This window comes from Crotalus tigris, unplaced genomic scaffold, assembly GCF_016545835.1.
Source record: "Crotalus tigris isolate CLP2741 ecotype Arizona unplaced genomic scaffold, ASM1654583v1 scf7180000017591.2836849, whole genome shotgun sequence".
Taxonomy (NCBI): domain Eukaryota; kingdom Metazoa; phylum Chordata; class Lepidosauria; order Squamata; family Viperidae; genus Crotalus; species Crotalus tigris.
This window is the reverse complement of record NW_024096497.1, coordinates 2,499,924-2,516,495: the sequence shown is the minus strand read 5'-3', so window position 1 is coordinate 2,516,495 and position 16,572 is coordinate 2,499,924. Positions and strand designations below refer to the sequence as shown.

General features: G+C 38.1%; 1 protein-coding gene across 3 annotated transcripts in view; it reads right to left on the bottom strand.

The window, feature by feature from the left end:
• LOC120317579 (diacylglycerol kinase beta-like) overlaps nucleotides 1-7,636 on the bottom strand; it is a 171,402-nt gene extending 163,766 nt beyond the window's left edge. The window contains exon 1 of one of the 3 annotated variants that reach the window (XR_005559274.1): nucleotides 7,283-7,626. The gene's annotated coding sequence lies outside the window, so the exon portion shown is untranslated. Of the gene's footprint in view, nucleotides 1-7,282 lie in introns of all 3 variants that reach the window. The other 2 variants (XM_039364279.1, XM_039364268.1) reach the window with 2 other exon arrangements.
• Between the last annotated feature and the right edge of the window lie 8,936 nt (nucleotides 7,637-16,572).

Here is a 16,572-nt window from a genome sequence, read left to right as displayed (position 1 = left end):
ATGACAGCAAATTGATCTTCTATGGGTTCAAACACAAAGCAGACTTGCATTGAAAACTACCAGGGCTATAGACTATTCTGAGAAATTAAATAAATTCCAAAGGAAAGCAATGGCAAAACACTTCCATTCTGTAGCTATAGCAATCACATGGAAGTGTCCATGAAGTCACCAGGCATTAAGCTGAACCTGAATGAAGCGTTCTATATTTTACAGATTTCTGAGACTGAAAGTTCTTATAGTAGTGTTATGAGAAGCTTTATTTCTCTGGGACTGCCCATAAGGCTTTATCTCTCTGGAGCCATTGGAAAAGATGTATTTAGGGTACTTGCAGTCAGAATACACATTAGAGCAGAGGTCTTCAAACTTGGCCCTTTTATGACTTATGGACTTTAACTCAGCATGCTTGGCTGAGGAATTCTGGGAGTTGAAGTCCACAAGTTATAAAAGGGCCAAGTTTGAAGACCCCTGCATTAGAGTGTCTTGAAGATGATGCAAATGAATTACAGTTGTGACTTTATCATACACATATATATTGTGCAATGTGGAAGATGAAATTAGCAGCTTGGCCTCCTTCCCTTTTCACTGGAACTATATCGCTATAATTATATCACCAGTGAGACCGGTAATGGCTGAATCACCTCAGTCCGAATCACCTAAATCTTCTGAGCTGCTCATCCATCACAAAAGCAAGAGTTTAAACCTGTAATATTGCTTATTGTTAGAAAAGAGCAAGTACAAGCTTCATTTTAAGATTTGTACAGTGACTAAGTGGTTATAGTCCTAAGTACATATCTTTGAAAGTATGTCATGGTTGTCAGAAATACTGTAATCCATCAATGTTATCATTATTAATGTATTTTGAATATATCTATACCACAAATACACAAATTCTGGACCAGAGCATAATGTAAAAGAGAACACCTAACACTAATGTACATTCAAACATTAAAAATCATAAATTGAAATGCCAGCAAGGAGTAAGATATTCAATAATGTTGTATCTCTTATTAGAACATAACACAATTTCAAGATAATGATAATTTTTCTGCTTTTGTCTCCTAAAGGATTATTGGATCTCAAAATGTTAAAAAGGAGACTTCTGAAAGACTGTTTTTTATTATTGCATCAACTATCTCCAATAAAGCACAATGTTATTGTAGTTAACAATAATTGTATTCCATAGTGTATTAATACTTTTGTTTGGAATCTAATTTTCCTGAAATATCAATTGTGCCAGATGACAATGGAGCCATACCAGATAACAAAAATGTTCTCTGCTTGATTTGAGTACCTAGATGCCTGAATGATCTTATTTGCAAAGTTAGCCAGAGATGCTGTGAGGTGCACTGTAGCTGGCATTATCTTGCTTCAAGGAAAAAGTCTGCTTACATTCTTAAGAAAAGAGCATATTTTCTTTGTGCTCCCAAAGCTTCCTCCTTAGGATTTTGCAATCAACTTGAAACAAGTACTTGATTCTTAATTGCAAGGAATATTTCACACTATTTTGAAGAAAAAGAGATATGACTGCCCTGCTCTAGTATCAGTAATGTTATAGCAACACAAACATAATGTGTGAGTACAGTTATATTGGGCACAGGGGAGTTTTTTTTCTGACATTTTTGTAATTGTAGCAACTTTCTTGAATCCCATAAGACTCAACAGAATTCAGATCATAATTAGACTTAAGTAGAACATCCTTCTAGTGCAGCTAATTTCTTTTTATAAAGAAACTAAAACCTTTCAAACCTACTCAGAATCCATTTTCTTACAAACATGAGTATATTAGTTACTTGCCTTAATTTTAGCTTCTTCTAATGTAAAAAAAAAGATTTTTTTTTACTGGTCCCTCTTCTTGTTCATTGTAGATTCTTGTCTCTCACTTTTTATTTCCTAACAGATCTAGGGTAGATCTGTTTTCTGAACTGTTTGGGTTAAGGTACATGTCTCATGTTGTTATACTTGGGAGACAGATCATTTCTTCCAGTCTCCACTTACATGTTAAGCTTGGATTTCTCCCTCTATTTCTAAGTTACATTCTATCTAGCAATTTTTATATTTTCAAATCTTTCATAATTTATTGTTTTCTATAAGTTGCTCCTTTAGAATATACCTGTACTCTGTGTTTTCTCTACTAACATACTAGTAAAGTAACCTAGGTAGCAAATGAAAAATTCCAGTAATTTTTTGGAGACCACATGTGCTCTCTTTGGAGATTCTCAATCATCCAGCTTATTATTGTCCCAAAGGTGCTTTTCGAAAGTCAACTGGACCTTCTTGGGTTTTTTTTCCCTTGAAAACATTTCACTTCTCAACCAAAAAACTTCTTTAGTTCGCTTCTTATTCAAGAAAAAGCTTCTTGGATGATAAGCAAAACATTTTCAAGAAGAACCCCCCCCCCAAGAAAGTCCAGTTGCCTTTTGAAAAGCACCTTTGGGACAACCACAAAGGTTGTCAGAAAAATGAGTCACCTTTCCTGTACAAATTCAAGGTAAAGCATACCCTTTATTTTAGAACTGATTATGAGCACTGAGTCATCATTACTTTGTGTTACAGGGATGAAGGTTGTAGGTCAGATATGCTCTTATCAAAACTTACACTATGAATGTGCACAGTTGAAGATGTGCCCCTTTGAGAGTCAAGTTTCATTTCTCCTGTTTCTGGCTGGAAACAGTATTTCAATATGTGTGATCTGTTATCTTTAACTGCTTGTAACAAATTACATAACCCTGCAGTGAAGATAAGCTCTTAGCTTTTCTATATTGCTAAAATATAGTTTAATAAAGTGGCCTGCATTGTTGTAGTTTTGTATTCTGAAGCATATCAGCAAATGTAAATAGCACTTATATCTTCTTCCTGGAGTTGCAGTCCAACCCATGCCTGATGAATAGTTAGTAAAAATATTTTTAAATGCCTACATTCTGCTGCCTCTGTCTCATTTGCTATAACTTTTGGAATCTCCCCATCATTTCTTGTTTTGATATACAGAAATAATTATTTATAATCAACTTCACACCTACTCTTGCTTCACATTGCTCAGAAATAGGTTCAGCAAATTTGTCTTGGACTTTACCTGGCATTTTCCTCTATATTTAATTTGTTCCACTTCAACTCTTCCATTCTGAGCTTACAATCAACTTGTACGTTTGAACAACCTGCTTCAATATCTTTGTCCGTCTATCTATCTATCTAACTTAAAAACTGCCTATTTCCCTAATTTCATTTCCAACAACTTTGTGGTATATATTACTGATTCCCTTCCGCCTACTCAAGTCTATACAGGCTTAACCTGCATGTGTGAAAGCTGTCAACACTACAGGTATTATCATTGTAATTCTGCTAACATTTTAGTCTGGACTCTGTTTTTTCCTATAAAGGCTCCAGGGCAGAAGGAGAATGGTCAGCCAGACACTTCCTACCCATCTGAAAAAAATGAAACCCAATGATTTCCTTTAAAAACTAATGCACGGTGTACAGCATAACAGGAACAGGAAAAGAATTATTCTCTGATCAGTGTCAAGAAACTTAGTATTTCTGCTAACCCGTTGGAAAGACCTTTTTGTTTTTTAGCAGTTTTAGAGAAACTGAAAATTTGAAATTTAAAGCAAAAGAATATTCTTCATTTGAAATAATGTCAGATCTCATTAGTACAACACTACATATCTCAATAGTACAAAATGCCACATATGAAAAAAGAAAGTATAATACATTTTCTAAAGTTAATGTAAAAATACTAGATAAAGACATATTGATTTAAAAGTGAATACAAACTGAATAAGTTGTGAAACAAAATTTCAGATCTGGTCAAGCTGACTGGACAAGATTAGGTTAAGAAATATTAAGTATGGTCATATAAAACTGCATGAAGATGGACCTAGGAATGTGTGAATCTGATCCATTTCTTTCTGCTTACAAGACAAATCTCTGCTTCGTATTTTTAATAAAATAACTAGAGAGTTATGAAAGTTAAAAATTTTGAGCTCCGTTTAGACACATATGGGATGGTTTACTTCTGTGAATGTACAAAGTGGCTACAGTTCTTAACATTTTCTTTTTTCACAGCAGAAATACCCCATGTGCTCACAGCTATGTGCCGCTTTCCTGAAGAGCTTTCTGGTTCCCATAATGATGGATGGCCATATAATCAATTCAGGAAGTTTGGGAAAGCAGAAGCAGCCATACTGGAATGTCCCATGCAGTGAATTGCTTTTGCCATTAAAATAAATGAAAAGCCAAGAATCTTAGCCACCTTTTAAATATTCAAAAATGAATCAGATTTCTCCTCCAACCTAGGATAAATGTTAAACAGACTTTATTGCTGTTAGTAATCATGTTGCCATGGTTCTATGAGAATAGGAAACCCTATTCCAGTAAGATTTATATATAAGTTCAGTTACTGTATATCCCTCATAATATTTGATTTAAAAAAAGACAGAATATTTGACCTTCCTGTAGAGAAATGGATGAATTGATGATATGCATGCACTGATTTTCTTTTGCCTATTACTCTTCCAAATTTTCTCTTAAAAGAGAAATTAATAATACTCCTTATAGATACTGTAGATTTTCTACAAAATACTTGTACCTAAACACCCCCCCCCAATTTTACCACACTTCACTATAACATAAATTTACATTACATTGCTGAGGTATTCTGTAACTATGTCTCCCTCATACATTTAAGGAAAATAAAGAGTATTTTTATATACGAAAGTACCACTGAACAGTGAAAGCTGTTAAAACATTTTTGAGCGTAAGTTAGTTTTTGTTTTTGTAAAATCCCTCTGACTTTCTGTTTCAGAAATTTGGTAGCAAAATACCAAATAGTTTTAGTTCAATTTTCCGCTTTGGGAAAGGGCAAAATATTAAAAGATGTCTAAAAAAATATGGATGGTGAAGATGGGGGTGGAGGCAATCAGGCTAGTAATTCCAATTCTGTACCCTTCTGTCCTGCTTTTGCATCACCATGTTGGCTGTAGCTATTAACTGCAAAACAGAACATCTAAAAAGCACAATCCCATCTTCCTGCCATTTAATATTTGATAAAATCAGCCTCCTTATCTGATGCCAGAGACACTGGCACTGCTGTTCTCAAAATTCCCAGTCAATGTTGGGAATTCTGGGTGTTGTAGTCCTAATCATCTAAAGAATGTCAGGTTGGGGTATTAGATGGACTCATGCAATGCTGTTTGCAGTAATTGGCAGCCCTTATTCTTTCTAGGGAATATCTTTGGCAAACCAATTCTGGTAATGGGATGTACTGGAGATGAAAATGGATGAATTATCATTTCTTCTTCTCTCTTTCCTTCTTCATTTGTCCTCGCCTGGGAATCTGCCAGGACAGGAACACATTGCTCTTGACAGAAGTCTGAGCCAAATATTTGCAGAAGTTTTTTTTTAAAAATTAAGCCTTTGGATGTTAGGTTAAGAGCTGCAGGTGGGCTACTCCTCCCTACACATATATATTAGGAAAACAATACTATGATTGTATTGGACTCCTGAAGATGTTTATAGATGTTGGTTTATAGATGTCAGAAAAATGAGTGATTGGGATGGGAAGAAAGGAATTTGCACGTGGATGTCAACAAAAAAGGATCATGAAACAGGTTAAGAAAACTTCAGGAGAGTCACTACTAGTGAGCAGGCAAAATTAGGAAGCAAAAAGAAGACAGGCATTTATTATCCTAGTGGCTTCTGTAATTTGTGTGCTTAAATTTTTATTCAGTGTGCTGAAAAATTGAGAATAATTGACAATTATAAAAATTGATGAGTTGGAAATAATTTTTTTTCTTATTGTAAAACCTGGATCTCACACTTAGCAAAGACGTATCTATACACTTCTATATGGACAGGCTCTTAATCTGAGCAGATGTGTACAAAATGATACAATGATTGCTATTATTGTGGTTTTATAATTATTTTTCTGTTCTTGAAAGAAATATTACTCTGGTTTAAATTCTTTAACATGATATGCATGTAAAAATTCAGCCAGTGATGGTCTAATATGGTACCACTCAAAATAATGGGAAAAAATCCCAAATACATACAATAACACAATATGCCACAGATTATTTTACAGTCACCTGTAGTTCTTTTGACAGAATGAAAAATCAATTTCAAGTCTTTATCACATTCATTTATTATGTCATTACTGTACCCATTACAGGTAGTCCTCAATTTACAACAGTTCATTTAGAGACCGTTCAAAGTTACAACAGCATTGAAAAAAGTGACATGACCATTTTTCACACTTATGATTGTTGCAGCATCCCCATGGTCATGTGATTTACATTTGGATGTTTGACAACTGACTCATATTTATGATGGTTGCTGTGTCCTGGGGTCATGTGATCACCTTTTGCAACCTTCTGACAAGCCAAGTCAATGGGGAAACCAGATTCACTTAACAACTGTGTTACTAGTTTAAGAACTGTAGTGATTCACTTAACAAATGCGGTGAAAAAAGTCATAAAATGGGGCAAAACTTACTGAACAAATTACTCACTTAGCAAAATAAATTTTGGGCTCAATTATGGTTGTAAGTTGAGGACTACCTGTATAGAGATGGGAACTGTTTCCCAAAATATCATTCACAAACCAACAAAGTACTAGAAAATTTTCATGAGGAAAATACTCCATTTGTTGTTAATGCAATTTAAAAAAAATAAAAAAATGTTTATGAAAAAGCCCACAAGATTCAATCTTTACTAAAATTTGATCAGAAAGTAGAGTTGACCTTTGATTGTCTTCAAATATTCCAGAGTTAAATTGTGGGATCCTTCATACTGTTGTAAAATTCTTGGAACAGATATATAGCATTCTTGCATGAGAACAGCTAGCAAATAGGTTGCTATCCATTTTGGTACTTTTCTACATTCCTGCTTTGGGCACATATTTCAGAAACAACTCCTGGTCCATGGCTTCTTTCCAGCATTGACTTCCTAAATGGGTTACCTGTCTATAAAACCAAACTATCCTTCCAGATACACAGGCAATCGTCAACCAGTGCCTTCCAGACTTCAAATCCCATCCCATCACACACACACCCGCATTTTGCCTCCCCGTTCACCGCGTTTTGCTCTGCGGCACCAAAGACTGGAAAAGGAAGCCACAGCCACCTGGCCCAGCCAGAGCTGTTTGCAGGAACAGTTACCCTCAGGGCCGCTTGCTGCTGTAGCAGACGTGCCTGCTCTTGGGACAGGGACGGGCAGCTTTTGCCCAGTATGGAGATGGAGGGAGCCGGGAGCCGCAGCACGACAAGCCCAAGCACCCGAAGCCCTCTTACCTGTGCGCAGCTAGTGGCCTTTGGGACTCGGAGATGCAAAGGCAGACCCGGCGGGTCCTCGGGCTCCCATCCCAAGGGCAAGCCCAGCCGCTCCCGAAACTCTTCCTCCCCTCCATGCTGAGCTAATTTTATCGGGCCCCCCTTCCCTCGCCGCCGGGGAGCCCCCTCCCATCCGCTGCCACTGCAGCGTCAGAAAATAGCACATCGCCCACTCATCCCCAGGCTCCTTCCTCGCGAAAAAAATATTTATATTATTCGGCCACGCAAAGGGTTTCCATGGCACTGATGACTTTCACACTGTTGCCTTGACAACCACTCCGAGGCCATCTTGGAGGGGCTGAGAATACCCTTCCTAGACAAATAAGGCGAGCGGCAGCAACGACGGCAACCCGGGGAAAGACACGAAGGAAGCCTCTAGCTGCGGCCCGGCGCTCTCTTCCCCTAGCGGTCGCCCGGCTCGCCTTCCGGCAGATCGGTCTATTCCTTACCAGATCAGAGGCCGAGGGGCTATGCTGGGATTCACATCCGGACAGGAGCTTGGGTAAAACTTTCCCGACTGGAAGTTGATTGACGTCTGCCTGACGTTGTACAAAGCTGAAACACTAGTCGAGTTCATACAAACCACTTAACTGAATTAATTATTTTTTCTGGAAATACAGTTTGCTGGACCATAAACGTACAGGTGTGCGTTACTCAAGATATTAAGCCCCAAAAGCTTATCCCAACTTTGCATTCTGGGCGAGTTGCTAGATCTTTAGCTGACCTAGTTAAGTGGGTTGTGTGGACGTAGTTGCAGAGGTGTCAACCCCACCAGTTAGAGAAGACCAGGAAATCAACTCTGCAAGAGAACTAAAAGTACTTTTATTGAGAAAGCTTTAATAACAACCTGGAAATTCTGGTTTTGCTGTTCCTGCTTCCCCTTATAATACTCTTGTGAATTACAAAGGTGTCAGTTCTAGCTTTTACCACATAATTTTGTTCTCTTGTAGTCTTAAAATGTCCTTCACCCCTGGCTTTGGTAACAAATATTGCTTATCTCCATCAAGGTAATCTTTTATACTATTTTAAAGAGTCAATAATACGTTTCCAGTCTAGATGCAACTTTATAATGGAATATGGTATATATCAACTCAAATTTGATTGAGTTTAGTGAGCTGATGGCAAATGTGCATAGGATTGCAGGCTGTTTGAACTGTTTACTATCTGCTTAGCATACCCTTTTCAAGGCAATGCTAGAATTTGTCCATCCCATCCTATCACACTTACCTTGTTTCCTTTTCTCCCGGTATTGTCTGAATGCAAATAATCCATGGTTGAGGACTACGTTTCACAAATAGCGTGCATCCTGACCCTAGTGAAATGTCTACCACAACTGAAATTGATTTACCCTTGAGTACTTTTGGGTTAGTGGCTCATCTTCTTTCTTCTGAATTACTCAAAAGTGAAGGTTCATTTCAAACCCTGTTGGTCACAAAGGCACATCCATGCAGTTGTTTTAATTACGGTTCAGAACTAGCTTGCTGTTGCCTTCTTTCAGGATTTTTTTTTTTTTTACTTTCTACCCTGGAATTCCCTAGTGGTTCCCAATCTACACACTAATCATGTTGACAATTATCACCTAAAACTATGTTCTCCATCAAGGGTTATTTGAACTTTAATTGTAATTTTTAGCCAATATCGGCAAAACTTATGAATTCTGGGAGGTGAAGCCCAACACGTACAGAACCCATATCTGGGATCTAATTCAAACATAACATACATTATGTTTGAATGTTAGTGTTGGGGATCACCTTTAAAGCCCTTCATGGCAAAGGTTCAGGTTACTTGAGGGACTGTTTCACCCCACTGGGATTGGCCCATCTCATTTATGCTAAAGAAGAGGCATGCTGCAGGTCCTGTCAGCCTGATTATTCTGCTTGGTGGGGTCCAGGAGGAGGGCCTTCTCTGTGGTTGCTCCTGCCCTTTGGAACATCTTGCCCCATGTGAGGTTGCCCCAACCATCCTATCCTTTCATAAGAGCCTAAAGACCTAGCTCTGCCAGTTGACCTTTGTCCTCCCCACATGTCCTTAGATTTTAATGTTTGGTTTTAATTTATGTTTAATTTATATATATTATGACTGTAAGGTGGCCATAGTAACCTTATGGTAAGATTGGTGGCCAATAAATGTTATAAATAAATAATATAGCCCATGACCTGAATAAGGGGGCTGATCCTTAATTTTGTTCCTCAAGGATTAGGTTGACAATATTTAGGCACTTCTTAAGAGGAAATGGATACCATTGGTAGCTGGGAGGCCATATAAATAATTCAAATAATGTCTTTCTTATGCCAACTTCCATTTTTCCTTAGTGTAACAATCTGCCCCAAATATCTCTCCTGCCTGATCTCTTTCTTTCCCCCATCAAGAGGAATTGGACAGTATAGCTGACCATCCATAAATAAAGAGGAAATGAAAAACAAATGCATAATGTTTATAAACAAATGAAGAAAGCTTCTTCCTGACTGAACTCCTAGCCAATGTGGGAAAGAACAAGCAGTGTTTTCCTTACAGTTGTTCCAATAATTATTATTTACATCCTCTGTTAAATGTGCAAAGAGCATTATTATTGCTCATTCATGCCCAACAAAACAGTCTTCTTCCCATTAGGCAGAAACTATGAGCATCAGAGCATGCAAAGTATTTGAAAGACAAGTCTTCCTGGTTCAAACCTGACACTTCTGCCTCCACAATTTTGGAAGACATATTAGTTTTTAAAACTATATAGGAGCCCTAACCAGGGTAATAAGAAATTTGTAGCCCTCCAAATATTGTTTAACTACAGCTACTATTACTCTTCATCATTAGCCATGTTATTGACGTTGCTGAGTTATAGTTCAACCATTACTGACAGGATTCCATTGTTTTTTAAACTTTGTTTCATTTTTTTCTAGATGTTACAGTACACTATCGTCCATGTGTACTTCTGCATCTACATGGTAGGAAAGTGTGTCACCAATGTTTGTTTCCTTCTTTCAGAAAAGAATTTTGGGAGTTCCTAAGTGGTGCAGGTTGCCCATGTCTGGTTCAGATCCCCCCAAAATTACACTCATCAGAAGGAGCTGATAACCTGGACGGGAAAAGAAACTGCAATGCAAAATCACCAACAGTAAAATAGAGCATATTGAGCAGCAGAGATATAAAGAAAATACTGCAATCAGCATTTTAGCATATTTTAAAGATATTTATATATCATTCAGTAATATATTTCTTAATGATTTTCAGAAACAAATCTGTAATACTTGGGAAAATGAATTTAAGCAAAGGAATGAGGGAACAGGAGAAAATGAGGATAGGCAACAATCAGACATGGAACCTTCAAATAAATATAAATAAAGTAAATCTAATATGTTTGATATATTTTATCTGCTGGAGCACATGCAAAGTTCCATGAAAATAAGCATGTCTGACAGGCTTCCTCTTTGGGCTCCTGAGCAGGTGTTTTCAGAAAGATAAAAATGAGAAAAACAACTGAAACACTCCCTTTGTGGAGAACAACTACTGTTTTGTTCAGTACAAGTATAAGCTGTATTTGTTAGTGATCCATAGAAACTTTAATTATATGCCAGAAAAATAATAATAGCAGAACAGGAGCAGTTTAAAAACAGCTTCACTTCTCTAGGTTTATCTAGAAATAGAATTTAGGATATATACAATGCATACTGAAGCCTTAATGCAAATCCCAAATCCTTTCAATAATTTTGACCTTATAAGAATATATAGGATTATCATATCTCTAGACTGATCTAAGATTTCTCCAGAAGCAAAGGAATAATTTTGCAATATTCTATTATTGACATTACTCTAAAATGAGAATATTTATGAATATTCTATAACAGCACTTCATTTCATGTCAAGACAGTAAGGAAAACTGGAGAACTTAGACAACAAATTATTATCACTGATGTTGTTATCTAGTTTGAATAATGAAATATCTGCAAGAAAACAACCAAGCTTAGAGAGCACCAAGGACTCCTCAAATCAATAGTCACATATCCTTGTCTTCTTCCCTTGTTGTTGTTGTTCAGTCATTAGATTCTGTCCAACTCTATGTGACCACAGCACACCAGGCTCCCATCTTCCACTGTCTCTGAGAGTTTGCCAAAATTCATGTTCATTGTGTGGATGACACTATCTAACCATCTCATCCTCAGCCGTTCCTTTCTCCTGTTGTCTTTTATCTTTCCTAACATTCAAAGTCTTTTCCAATGAGTCCTCTCTTCTCATTAGATGGCCAAAATATTTGAGCTTCAGTTTCAGTATCTGTCCTCCCAAAGAACAGTCAAGGTTGATTTCCTTTAGGATTGACTGATTTGATCTCCTTGCAGCCTAAGGGACTCTCAACAGTCTTCTCCAGCACCACAATTTGAAAGCTCTTTAGTGCTCAGCCTTCCTTATAGTTCAATTTTCTTCCATTAAATAGATGCTATGCCAGGGGAAACCATTCAATGAAAGTTGATTTCTAATTGGATTTGTAATTAAAATAGCATATGTGACCATTCTCAATCAATTTCCAGAATATATCACTTAAGTGAGATTGGCAGGGTAGAAAGAATAATTAAATAACATGTAATTATTTAATTGTTTTTCTGTGTCACTAATAAAATGATTTTTGTTAGTAGTCAGTAATATCTTACTGCAGACATGTCAAATACAAGGCCCCGGGGCCAAATGCGGCCCCCGAAGTGGTTTCATGTGCCCCACGAAGCCATCCTGGAAACAGTGAGGGAACGGTCCCCACTGCCTTGGCCCTGGCCCAGGCCAGCCGGGAGCCAATGTACAATTTTGTGGTGGCCATCTTGGCACTTGCCCCAGTGGACCATGCCTTGGCACTTGCCCTGGTCCCACCCCCTTTTGCCAGAGACCCTCAGATCTGTCCCACTCCTGCCCAGGCCCCCACAGGCACCCTTGATGCGAATGATGTAGAACTGGCCATGCCCACCCAGTAGGCCACACCCACTCCATCCACGCCCACCCAGTAGGCTGCACCCACTCTGGCAACATCCACCCGGCGCCGCCAAGGGCAACCGCAATGCTGATGCGGCCCTCAGTGAAATTGAGTTTGACATCCCTGTCTTACTGGGTTAAACAAATGTTAACTCGAAATCCACAGTAGTTTCTGGAAATGCACATTCAATCACTATTTTCCTTTTATCAATAATAGAACCAGTTTAAAATGTCAGGTAGTTTAGGTGCTGGAAAGAAAGCATGGCTACCACTTATCATGTGACTTTTCTTCCTACTTCTTCCAACACCAACTATTGACACATTTTGTTTTCCGGCTAAACCATTCTTTATGTTTCAAAAGGAAGTTTTTTACATTTATAAACATGCAGAACCTCACCTGGTAAATTGTTAATAATTTCACAAATATATCTGATTATATCTACATAGTCTCTCTCCCCAAGTTGTTAAATTGCTTTTAGTTCTTCCTGTAAAAGTTAAAAATGAAAAGTTATATGTTATCTTAGGTGGATCCATGCATGTATTTTCGTAAGCTTTTTTTTAATGCCTTTAAAAAAACATTCTGGAATTGTTTTGTTCAGATCAAGTATGCTATAGTCAACTTTTCTAATCACGATAAAATAAATTATTTTTGTTAGCAGGCAGTAAATATCTTACTGGATTAACAACAAAGATGATTAGGGGAGTGGAGGCTAAAGCATATAAAGAACGGCTGCTGGAATTGGTATGTCTAGTTTAATGAAGAGAAGGACAAGGGGGGACATGATAGCATTGTTCCAATATCTCAGGGTCTGCCACAAAGAAGAGGGAGTCAAGCTATTCTCCAAAGCACCTGAAGGCAAGACAAGAAGCAACGGATGGAAACTAATCAAGGAGAGAAGCAACCTACAACTAAGGAGAAACTTCCTGCCAGTTAGAACAATTAATCAGTGGAACAACCTGCCTCCAGAAGAGGTGAATGCTCCAACACTGGAAGTTTTTAAGAAGAGACTGGACAGCCATTTGTCCGAAATGGTATAGGGTTTCCTGCCTGAGCAGGGAGTTGGACTAGATGACCTCCAAGGTCCCTTCCAACATTATTATTATTATTATTATTATTATTATTATTATTATTATTATTATTATTACTACTACTACTACTACTACTACTATTACTACTACTACTACTACTACTTTGGCTGTACTATGAAGCTGTGTCATCTTGAAATGAGGACACTTTAATAATTGCTTTCATAATAAAGGCAAACTAATTAATACCTCCAAGGTCTCTTCCAACTTTATTATTATTATCATTATTATTATTATTACTACTACTACTACTAAAAATGTAAAAAAGAATTAGACCATATTAATCAAAACTCGTCATCCTTGCACCTTTACCCAAGCACTCCGAATTTGTTAGCAATGTCCATTTTGCTCTATGTGTTCATGGTGACGTAACCCTAACCCTAAGTGGAATTTTTTCTCCAATGGGATTTTCCCATGTATTTTACCAGGAAACATAGATAGGGCAGTGTAGAAAAGTAAGTACCCTCCTAACAATACCCAAGCACTCCGAATTTGTTAGCAATGTCCATTTTCCTCTCCGAGTTCATGGTGACGTAACCCTAACCATAAGTGGAATTTTCCTCCCATGGGATTTTCCCATGGATTTTACTAGGAAACATAGATAGGGCAGCCTAGAAAAGTAAGTGCCCTCCTAAGCGTACCTGAGCATTCCGAATTTTTTGGCAATGTCCGTTTTGCTCTATGTCAGTGGTGGCGAACCTATGGCACAGGTACCCTAGGCAGCACTCAGAGCCCTCTCTGTGGGCAAGTGTGCTGTTGCCCCAGTCCTAGGCCTTCAGCTGTGTTTTATAAAACCTTTTCGCTTTAGGTCTCCGCCACTGTGTGCAAAAGAAAAATCAGTCAATTTCAATTTCTCGCGGGAAAAAAAAGATCTTGCAAAGTTGGAATTGATTGATTGAAGTTTTTAATCCCACCCAGTCTGCTGTTACCACTGCAGCTACGCCCACCCAATTGGCCATGCTCACCCAATGGGCCACACCCACCTGGCACTTGACGATGCATAAGTGGGTTTTGGCTTGCAGTTTGGGCACTCAAGTCTGTAAAAGGTTCACCATCATTGCTCTAAATTCATGTTGGCAATCCTTTAAATTTCAGTGCAAAATATGGCAATAGTAGGACAAGTTTGAATAACATATATATTTTAACTTCCTGGATTGCATTTTTAACAGAAAGGTGATATGCATGCACAAAACATAATTTTTCTTGTCATGTTCTTAGCCAGTAATAGGGGTCAAACTAGATACAACAAAAAATTCAGCTCTGCATTATGTCAATTGTTTTTGAAATCCATCTGGGATTTGAATATCTTCCCCTTTTTCCTGCATTATTCTGATCTTTTATAATTGATTATTTGCTCAATAGAAAAATGTTCCCAATAGTGCATGTTAACCTACTTCCAATGTAGGAACACAGTTCAGATGTATCAAATTGCACAGCAAGATTGCACTGCTCTATTGTCATGCCTATAGATTCGGTACACAAAATTAAGGATGGAAAATTGTGATGAAATAAAATACATTTTTGCATTAAAAGACAGTTTTACAAAGCACATGCCATCTAGCAGAGTTGAATATTAACATTTATATTTCTTAAGATATCTTTTAGATCAGGGCTTTTCAACCTTTTCACAGATTGTATCACTTTTAGGATATAACAATATTTGAATACCACCAGTGCTTAGCAAGTTGTCAAAAACTTGATGACTAAAAAAAAAAAGGGAGGGGATTTTAGGCTTTACTGGGAAGATTCATTTGTTGTTATAGAAATAGCTAGTTTATAATATTATGGAAAAGTAAAAAAGTTGAGGTTCAATGTTAATGCTTCCTTCCTACTGCAAGAGTGGAACTCAGAAGTCAATTCCTTTTCTTTTCTTTTTCCCTTCTCCCCCCCACTTTTCCCTTTTTCTCTCACCCTTCGTTCGCAAAACCCCCTCACTCTTTGCTAGCAAAAGCGTCTAGCTTGCTCTCATTCACTCACATCTTGTTCGCACAAGCTTCTCTCTTGCTCCATTCACTCACATATTGCTCGCAAAAGCTTCTCTTGCTATCATTCACACACGTTATCACAAAAGCTTCTCTTGCTCAATTCACTCACATGTGGCTCGCAAAAGCTTCTCTTGCTCAAGTCACTCACACATTGCTCACACAAGCTTCTCTCTTGCTTCATTCACTCACACATTGCTCACAAAAGCTTCTCACTCCATTCACTCACACATTGCTCGCAAAAGCCCCTCACTTACTTTCACTCACCCTTCGCTCGTGAAGGCCGCTTGCCTGCTCTCTCCTCATCACTTTGCTAACAAAAGCCTCTTCTCTTCTCCTTTCTCCATGTGTTTTTTTCTCTCCCACCAGAACCTGCTCCTTTTATAGCTCCTCCTCTCTCCACCCTCCTTCTCCTTTTCTCTTCCGGGTGTGCCAGAAGCTCCAACCAGCATGCAGCTGCACGTGCAGATCCTGGGGCTTCTGCCGAGCCCTGCAGCTCCAGCTGATCTCCTCCAGGTCTGTGCAGCGCCGCTTTAACTGGTTCCCTCCCCCGCTATACTTGGCTAGGGGTCGTGTACCACCTGCCTTACCACCAGTGGTATGTGTACCACCAGTTGAAAAGCCCTGGTTTAGATATCCAGATATGGACATAGAATATCCTTTACATTCTTGTGACTGAAACTACAAACATAAGGAAACTACAAATATAAGGAAGAAGGAGACTCTCTGGTTCCAAAGACACTGACTCACAGCTGGATCTTGTTGGTAGAAATTCTAGCCCACTGAATAACACCAAACAGCAAGTTGAAATTAGACAGAGATTTATTGGCTACAACGGTTTGCAAAGCGTGATGGACTCCAAATAAATATTTGAGCCACACCTGGTCACAGCAAAAACACACATTATATACATTCTATCCCGACGCCTTGGCCCCTCCTCTGAGGTTACAATCTTATCAGGATCGCCTAAACAAAATACATTATCCCTGCCCCTTACTATTTTGCTTCACCTATTCCCTTATGTGTACTTTTATCATGAAATCCTATAGTTCAATGTGGAAATCCTATAGCCTACGTGCAGAACTCTTACAAGGTACGTGTACATGTAGAAATTGTGTGGAAATCTTGCAGTCTACGTGTAGAAATTTTGTGTAGAAATCTTTCTGTCTGCGTTTATAAATTTTACAGAGTACGTGTCACTTAACTTTACTTTTTATTCTAAAATTTTATTCCTAA